The sequence below is a fragment of the Phalacrocorax carbo genome, chromosome 1, assembly GCF_963921805.1.
Source record: "Phalacrocorax carbo chromosome 1, bPhaCar2.1, whole genome shotgun sequence".
NCBI classification, from domain to species: domain Eukaryota; kingdom Metazoa; phylum Chordata; class Aves; order Suliformes; family Phalacrocoracidae; genus Phalacrocorax; species Phalacrocorax carbo.
Genome location: NC_087513.1, coordinates 41,008,345 through 41,018,046, shown reverse-complemented (window position 1 = coordinate 41,018,046; position 9,702 = coordinate 41,008,345).

Genomic DNA, 9,702 nt, shown 5'->3' with positions numbered 1-9,702 from the left:
CCAGGCAGAAAACCTCTTATGCCTCTGGTCAGTTCTATTTCCAGCTGGCTACTGTTATTTGGAGGAGGAGGGAAGGGACTTTCCCTGCTTGAGTTTTAAAAGGAAAAGATCACACACTCCTGATTTTGTGAAATTAGTCCTCCTCATTCCAATCAACTTGTTAATGACTTTCAGGAGTCTTGCTCAGTGAAATGTCTGACCAGAAATCACAGTTGGACTTAGGCAGTCACCTAGTCCTGGAAACAGCACTTCTGGGTCTTTCTAGAGACTTAGGCACCAGGAAATGCTAGAGTCAAGCTTCGTGGCACTTAAGGAATTCAAATACCTCTAGAGTGTAAGCGGGAAAGGAGCTGGCATTTTCCATGCTTTTCGACTGAGGTGTCTATACTTTGCCCGAACTACACTTTCACTCCCTCTGTTTTGGTACTGATGCCTAAATTCAGGAAAAGACCTGCTGAAGACACAGATATTCTCCTGCCAACTGGCTACTACTTTAATTAACTCCTACATGAACAGAAAACTGACAGCCTGATGTCATGCCTGATCTCAGTGGTGGTGACATTAAGGTTGACAGTAAGTGCCTCTTCATTCCATAATGAGACTGATACTTTATTCAGTGCCTGGTGAGAGCTAGAGAACAGGCAAGATTAGGCTGGTGGAAGATGAAAATGTTACTGGGAGAAGCAATCAAGAAACATTATAAACAGCCTTTGGATAGAAGGAGCATTACTTTAGTTTGCAACTGAAAGGCCTGGTTAGATGCCTAGCCATCACCTGACAACCATGTAGCTGCATTGGCCGGCATGGGGTCTTTCAACTCCAGCTGGTCAGGAGCTTGCAAAACTACCATCCATTACATTTATTATCTCCTGATCATTCTATTAACAACACATTCTCCCCAAGGAGTCCCCTGGAGTCCCCGCGACGAGCTGCTGCAGAATCATCGAATGCAGCAGTTGTACTGTGGAGGTTCCTACTGCAAGCACGCACCTTGGGCACTCAAGAATCCGCACTGGCAAGCTGTTAGTTTTCACCTATAATAATCAAAATGCCTTGGGATCTGCCTGTCTGCAAGATGCTTCTCTCCCCAGGTGATCAGACTTGTCACAGTGGCACTCAGCGGATGCGCTCAAGCTGTCGCCAATTTAAGACAGAGCAGTACCTGCTTGCAATAATTTTGCTGAAGAGGGCTCCAAGCTTCAAGATATTTTCCTTTAGCCTGAACAGAAAGGTAAATTTCTCTGGGATCTCTTGACTTTTACAAATACCCCATAAAATCTAACAAAGCTTTTGCAGTGATGATAGCAGTGGTAAAGAAGGGGTGTGCAATCAGTATTTGTGAGTTGAACAGGCTATTGTTTAGCTACATTTCACTACTCAGCACTTAGTCTGTAAATAAAAAGGACACCACTGGATTATGCATCCAAATCAGCAAAAATGAAGGACTGTATCTTTTTGGAGAACTGTAAGGAGAGTGGGGGAGGAAGAGAACATAAGTCACTGACAGAAATAAATCAAATTGTGGTGGGTTGACCCTGGCTGGATGCCAGGTGCCCACCAAAGCTGCTCTATCACTACCCCTCCTCAGATGGACAGAGGAGAGAAAATATAACAAGAGGCTTGTGGGCCAAGAAAAGGACAGGGAGACATCACTTGGCAGTTACCATCATGGGCAAAATAGACTCAACTTGGGGAAATTAGCTTAATTTATTAACAACCAAATCAGAGTTGGGTAATGAGAAATAAAACCAAGTCTTAAAACACCTCCCCCCACCCCCACCTTCTTGCCAGGCTCAATTTCATTCCCAATTTTTCTCCACCTCCTCCCCACAAGCAGCGTGGAATGGGGGCTGCAGTCAGTCCACCACATGTTGTCTCTGCCTCTCTTTCCTCCTCACACTCTTCCCCTGCTCCAGCGTGGGATCCCTTCCACAGGAGACAGTCCTCCACAAACTTCTCCAATGTGAGTCCTCCCCATGCACAAACTGCTCCAGTTTGTGAGTCCCTTCCACAGGGCGCAGTCCTTCAGGAACAGCCTGCTCCAGCGTGGGTCCCCCATGGGGTCACACGTCCTGCCAGCAAACCTGCTCCAGCCTGGGCTCCTCTCTCCATGGGGCCACAGGCCCTGCCGGGAGTCTGCTCCAGCACAGGCTCTCCCTGGGGTCACAGCCCTCTTTGGGTGCACCCACCTGCTACAGCAAGGGGTCCTCCACGGGCTGCAGGTGGATATCTGCTCCACTGTTAATCTCCCTGGGCTGCAGGGGGACAGCCTGCCTCACCATGGTCTTCACTACGGGCTGCAGGGGAATCTCTGCTCTGGTGCCTGGAGCACCTCCTCCCCCTCCTTCTTCACTGACCTTGGTGTATGCAGGGTTGTTTCTCTCACATAGTCTCACTCCTCTCTCCAGCTGCAATTGCGCAGGGTTTTCTTTTTGGTTCCTCCTTAAATATGCTATCACTGTCACTGATGTGCTCAGCCTTGACAAGCAGCGGGTCCATCTTGGAGCCGGCTGGTATTGGCTCTATGGGATACGGGAGAAGCTTCTAGCAGCTTCTCACGGAAGCCACCCCTGTTGCCCCCCCACTAACAAAACCTTAGCAGGCAAACCCAATACACAAATTAACGGTAAGATTTGCACTGGTAAAGAGATTTTACATTTTAGAGTGGGACATGACAGCCGTCCACATTTTCATTAACAAAAGATCTCACGACCTACTATTTCCAAACAACCCGCCCACAACGTTCAGATCAAACACCCAAACTATCAACACTGTTAGAACAAAAAATGTAGCTTGAGCTGAATTTGGTTATTTTTTATCTTTGTAAAACACCACATATCTTAGCCTGATACTCATTTTGCCTACACCTCTCTACCTGATTTACATTCACATGGCAATATACCTGCTATCAAATTTGCTCACACCATTTCCTTGTAGACTTCAAGAACTGAGCATAGAAAGTTAATGTTGGTAGAGAGGGAGAATTAAAAGCTGTTCTCCTGGCATCAAATTAACCTCAGCTTGTTTGAATATAAAGTATATAGCAAGGGGTGAGTCCCTTGATCCTTATCAGACAGGTGAGCTACGCCCATATGTAAAGAGATTGAGATTAGCATGAATTTACATAAAACAGTATGGCCCTGTGTGGAAGAGTGGGCTGAATGAGGAGATACAAGCGCACACACACTGCCCATGGGCAATCACTATTCAGCAGGAGTGGTCACGTTTTTTCCGTGTGATGGATGAACAACAGATTAACTGACTGTCTTGACACTAATTTTGGAACAGAACGTTGAAATTAGCTGAAGTTCAGATAATGGGGTCAAAGAGATTGAGGATATGAACTTATTGACTCCAGATAACAATTTTCTCAGTTTTTACCCTGTTCATAAAGCCATATCCTTGGTGTATGTCCTGCTTTACCACCTCCAGAAGTTCAAGAGAACACAGTCCCATCTGTGGCTTTCTGGAAGCTCCCCTAATCCAAGAGATTTCCAACAACTTCAGAGCAGGGAAAAGTGACCTGGCCTTTGGAGTTTGGACTTTGACACCCAAAGCACTAAGGAAATTCTTCTGATCTTTGTCCACAGTGGGAGGATTTTCACAGGATTTCTTTGCTGAGCTGTAGGGGCTGTGAGACTCTTAACTCAAAGCTGCAGCTCACTCTGAGTTCTTAGAGGAATAAGCCAGCAACAGGCTTACAAACTAAATGAGCTACAAGTTGCTGCCTTCTTTTGCAACATTTCATTCCTCCATGCAAAACTTTATTTTACTTTACATGCTTAAGTTTGCTTTGGCCCATTTATTGGAGATCAGATGAGATTTTACTCTGTCAGGAACAGAGCTTACTAGTTAATAATCAGTGATTAATGTCTCAAGCAAAAGCATGGAAGATAGGAATAGAAGAAAACATTGAGCAGACTGCACTGTGGACCCTACTGCAAAAATAAGATGCAATCTGCAACATTATCCATGTTTGGCTTATAAAAGAGATGGCAAAGCTTCCAACTGAATTATTACAATGTATTAGCAGCATTTGTGAAATGTCCTGGTCACAGTGTCTGAGGATGGAAGGGATGCCTGGACATTGACTAGTTCAACCCCCATCCCAGAGCAGGATCAGCTAAAGCAAGTTGCTCTGGGTTGGGTCCTGCCAGGTTTTGAGTACCTCTAAGGACACAGACTCCACAGCCTCTCAGGACAACCCATGCCAGTGTTTGGCCACCCTCACAGTAAAAATGTTTGTCTTCTGTTCAGGTTCCATTTCCTGTACAGCAGCTTGTGCCCATTGCTGTCACTGGGCACCCCGAAGAGGAGTCTGGCTTCTTCTTCTTCTTCATCCCCATCTCCCATCAGGCATGCATACCTAACAATAAATCCCCGCAGAGCCTTTTCTTCTCAAGCTCTCTTGGCCTCTCCTTGGCCACCAGATACTCCAACCCTTCATTGTGTACCGATGCCACAGCAGTGTCACCACTCTGGACAAGCACAAGATCATTTGACAAGGCCAGTGTCTCTGTTACACTTGCCCCGTGCGCCGCTTTGCTCCACTGTGTGCAGCACCAGCCGATCCAGCCCTCCGTGCCCCGCTGTGCCCCTGCCCCACGCGGGCCCTCCCTGCTCCCGAGATGGGCTTTCCTCCTCCTCCCTCTGGGACCACATGGCTGCCAGCCACCAAAGCAGGGCTGTCACCTTGACAGGGTCAGTGAGTGCTGGGAGACACCCTGTGCTGGAGTACGAGGGCAACTGCATGAGAGGGAGGAGAGGAGAAGGAAGTCCTGGTGCCACCAGTGCTATGGCACCTACCACAGGTGTAATATCCAGCTTCTCCTTCCCCCCCCTGCCTGACCACACCAGACAGGGAGCAGGAATTAAACTCCACCCATCCTTTGCGTGGGTATGGCTGTATTTGGTGGTTTCACGACACCAAAACACAGCCTGCGACTTTTCCTCCTCATGCTCCCGCACACAGGAGTATTTTCCTGGCCCTACCCCAAGTGAGCGACTGACGTCCAGGGACTGCCCCTGGGAGAGCCCCCCGAGCACAGCCCAAGGACATGTCATCAGTGGTTCCCTCAGGTTAGTTACCCCACTTTAACATAGTAGCTGTAATTTTTTCAGGATTATACAAACAATGCCTATCTCCTTACCTATTGAAGTTCCAATCTAGCCCCTCGTCACCATACTTTCTGAGCTGTAATTACAACATTATTAGTGGTTATCTATCCTCTGTGAAGTAAACTAAACTTGACTACACCAGTTAATCAATACTTGGACAAATGAACTGAGCTTTTCCCTGGGCTAGGACAAGTAATTGTGAGACGTGATCAGCTGGTGAAGTACGGTAACTAACACACACATCTGGCAGAGAAGTGAAGTTTTAAGTATCTGTCAGAAGGCTCTGGTTTCACAGAGGCAGTATTTCTTTAAGTCTAGTTAAGCACTTGTCAGAAACCATTAGCTTTAGCTAATCAGTTATCATCCTTCTGAGGAATGACAAGCAAGAGTCCAGTGGACTGACTATTGAGATCCCTTGCTGGCACCATTGTCCATCTGTCTGTGTGAGCACTGAGCAGAAGGCATCGCATTCGCAAGGAGGTCACAGGGCATCGAAGGGAAAAACATCAGAAGGCAGAGTGGATACAGACCAAAGAAAACAGTAATTTTCTGCAAGTCTTAAACACTTTGAGGCATCTGGTAGTCAATATGGGTTAGTTACGCTATGTTTGCTCTGTTTTCTGCATGAGAACCACACGTGCAACTTTGCAGAACCCTGGGCAGCAATTACAACATAGGACACCATGGAAAAATCTGCTCAGAAAATAATCTGGCCTTTTTTAAATTTACGCATACATACATACATACGTACATCCGAACGCTGAAAAACCGCATTACCTAACCGAGGAGCCACGCACAAGATTAATTAGGGCAAATGGTAATTTAAACACAGAAGGGAAGGGGGGCAACAAAGTATCAGCTTGCTTGTTTGCTTTAATCTTTTAAGAAGACTGGAATAGGTTAGTTTTTATTTAGGGCTTTACAGATCCCAGTACTGGGAAATGTCCAACAGTGAAGGACGTGTGCAGGCTGCAAGCACTTGGGCAAATGTGTGAAAGTAGATGTACTGTCTGTCATCTTACCACAAGACATTTTCAGGAATCTGCAAGAAATAAAGGTCCTTTCTGCAGTAGCAAAGATGAAGCCATCTTCTGAAAGGGAAACATGAGTCACCTTTCAACATGCTGTAGTGCCCCAGGAAACTGAAAATAAAGTTGCAAGAAGGAATCACAGGGAACAAATGCTGCCTACAACAGCTTCTGGTGTGAGAGTGCCAGGGAGGCTGGAAGTGGAGCAGTCACTCTCTTGAACTTGGTGGTGCCGGAAAGGGAAAGTTTCTGTTTGCACCACTTGCTTACCAACAGACGAAAAACATTTTTATTCCCAGATTGTCATTTCTTTCCCTTATGCTATGCCCAGTAGAAAGCAAAAACTCAGGAATTTAAGGGAACCCAGAGAAATCTGCTGTAGCTCCCCAGCCACAGCAACGGCTTTGTGTAAATTCTGCCCAGACTTCCTTTAAAACAGCCCTGGGGCCACCATGATCTATACTTCTTATCTCAGAGTTACCTAAATGCAAAGGGCCATCACAGCATGGTAACTCTTCGGGCAGATTCCTCCTCCTCCTCCAGATATGTGATTTATTCCAGAGCTAAACAAAATGGCAGGTTTCATTTAGATTCAGACCACTGCCAAGGTTTGCCTGGAGCTGCTAAGGTCAGAAAGATACGGGGCGAGAGCCACCCAACCGAATGGACACACCTAGTAATGCTACATTTGCAGTAGCTACCCAAGGCTACCTTTACAGAGAAAAGCACTCACAGGTTACATTTCACATCATCCTGAAGTAAACACTTCACAGGACAAATTTGACTCTGTTGCTCCATATTCACTCCTGCAATCCAAAGGGAATGCTGCATTTCTCCATTTTACAGGGAGTGGATTAATTTTACTAGTGCAAATCCCAGCCATGAAGCCAGTACTGCCAGCGTACCCAGCACACCCAGGCCCAGTGTACTGCTTCCAGAAAGGGCAGCAGTAAAATCACCCAGAGACTCAGCATTAATTTAACCGGGCACCTCTATCCCAGTGTCATTGAGGGAGGTAGCCCTGGAACTGAGGATGCTCTTAAGGTGCACAGACAGACGTACTTATATCTTAGGATTTATAAGAAACTAACAAAAACAGGCATTTTTTTTCCCCTTAATATGCTAAGATTAGATTAGGTAACTCCAGCCCTTCTGCTCTAGATAATCTTAAATCTCTCTCCCCTATCAAAGTCATGGAAGCTGTTTTTGTGTAACCTTCTGTCCCTTTTCCATTATATCCATAGGAAAAAGGCAGACACTTACCTTCTGCTATGCAGAGTTCCCCCTTGGGTCACCAGGAACAATGGGCAAAATGGGTGCTATGAAATTCATGCTCTTCAGTTGCTCTGAAGCCACGGACGGGTGCCATTCCCAACAAGGCAGGTCCCCTCTGCTGCCTGCCCTACCTCCTCAGCAAGATCCTAGATTTCAGCACCCACATTGCTGCTGCTGCCATCAATTTAAGCAGCTCTCAGGCTAAAAGCATTTTTAGCATCAACTTTATACTTGTTGTTTATGGTTAGCATAAGGGGTAGGCTCAGATTCTCCCATGAAGGGAGTGTCTCATCACCACCTAGCAGATGGGGCTGCAACAGGTAATTGCTGCTACTGACTTCTAATATTTTTATATTTTAGCGATGTAATTTGAAATAAGACTCCTAAATCCTCAACTATGCAGTCTGCTACCCTTATTAATAGGCTTCATAGCCATCTTTATAGCCATCGCCTTCTTCTACCCCACCCATTAACTCTCATTGGATTTTAAAAGCTCTACTGAATTTATACTTTGGAACAGGGATTGACCTTTTACAATATATTTGTCCAGAATCTCCTTCCAAATAGCCCTGATAAGCACTAACGTATCATAAATAGTCAATATTAACAAGCAACTAATTACACTCTTCCGGAAGCCTGTTCCTAGATTTTCCCTGATTCAAACACTCTGATTCTACAAGCAAGAAATGTATGCAGCTAGGGCTGGCTCACAAACATTTCCAGATTAAAAACTGAAGCTCCTTATAGCCCAAGTCATTTCTATTCTCAATAAAACTGGGGTTAAAGGCAGGAAAATGTCATCCTGTCTTGTAAAGCAGCTTAGCACATTTACCAAACGCCTCTGGGAGAAGCATCCCGTTTTCACCACAGTTTTATGTGGCCAATTCAGCTGTAACAGTTCTGGCTACTTTACTATCAACTACTGGCTACTTTACTATCAAATGTTTTGCGATTTCCTTTCACAAACCTGGATGGGGAAAACATTAAATAGAAACTGAAAACTGAGTTCCATTGGCATTTTTCTTTTGGACCTATTTTCCCAGGGAATTTAACTTCATTTTTAGAAGAGTGTTCCAACAGACCACTGGAAAGGTAACACTTGCTTTATTTCCCTTCCCTCCAGCCTTAAACAACCAGGATTTATACAGTTATTTTTATTCTTTTTAGACACCGCAGCCTTGCCTGTTTATAAAATGTAAGAGGTAGACAGATAATTGTACTATTTCACGAGTAAACAGGGAGCTGAATATGAAACTGAACTCAGAATTGGAAACCCTGTCAGAGTGTTGGTGAATCATTGTAAGAAACAAATTGTTCACTTTCTGCTCAGTCCATTAGCTACAAGGATGGAAAGAATTGCTCTCACAACGCATAATGCTGCAATTTCCTATATTCACTTAGCACTTCCCCTTTCCCTTCTGCAAATCAGAGGCATTACATTTGAGATTTAATTCACTCCCTTTAACCATGTTCTTATTCCCAACTCAGACAAACCAAACTATCACTCAGTGAAAATGCAACAGCTTTTACATAGCATTCATGAATACAGTGCCCTTCCTCTCTTTCGGAAATAAGGTAATGGCAGGAAAACACAGAGAATTAGATAGAGGCCCCTGTGCCTATCCAGCTGTAGAAGCCCCGTTTTGATTCTCCTGAGCTTTTTTGAGAGATGGCGTATCAAAACCAAGTTCACGTGAACCCTGTGCCATTTGTATGCCAGATTTCATGTCGACATTGTGATGAAAAAACCAATACTTGCCTACAGGTACCACATGGTTGCCCATGCCCTTTCCTCGTGTTTGTAAGTCTGGGGGAGCTGCTAACATTTTTAATAGTACCCAAGTGTTAGGCATCCTAAGCAAGCTATTTAAAGCGATTCTTCCTCTGACATGGGCCAAGGAAGATCGTACTGGTACAACTGAGAGCCCTAACTACCCTGCAGGGCTTCACTCCAGCAATGAGACAGGGCTTACCATCCCCAGTAGAACCGTGTGCTACCACGCTATATTCATCCCGAGACCTGCACTAGGCTGCCCACCTCTGCATGGCAATGTCCTGCGGGGAAACAGCCCTGGGTGTGTACAGCAGCGAGAGCTCAAAGAGCCCTTCAGATCCACTGTTCGCACTTACTGGCCTCAGAAAAGAGGGGTGCTACACTGGATGGCTGAGAATACCCACCTGCACAGTTTCTGCAGGACGACTGCAATTGGACGGAGGCCTGGAAAGGATGACTTTTCATTTATGCTCAGTATTTATAGGTACAGTGCTGGTGGGCCTCTAC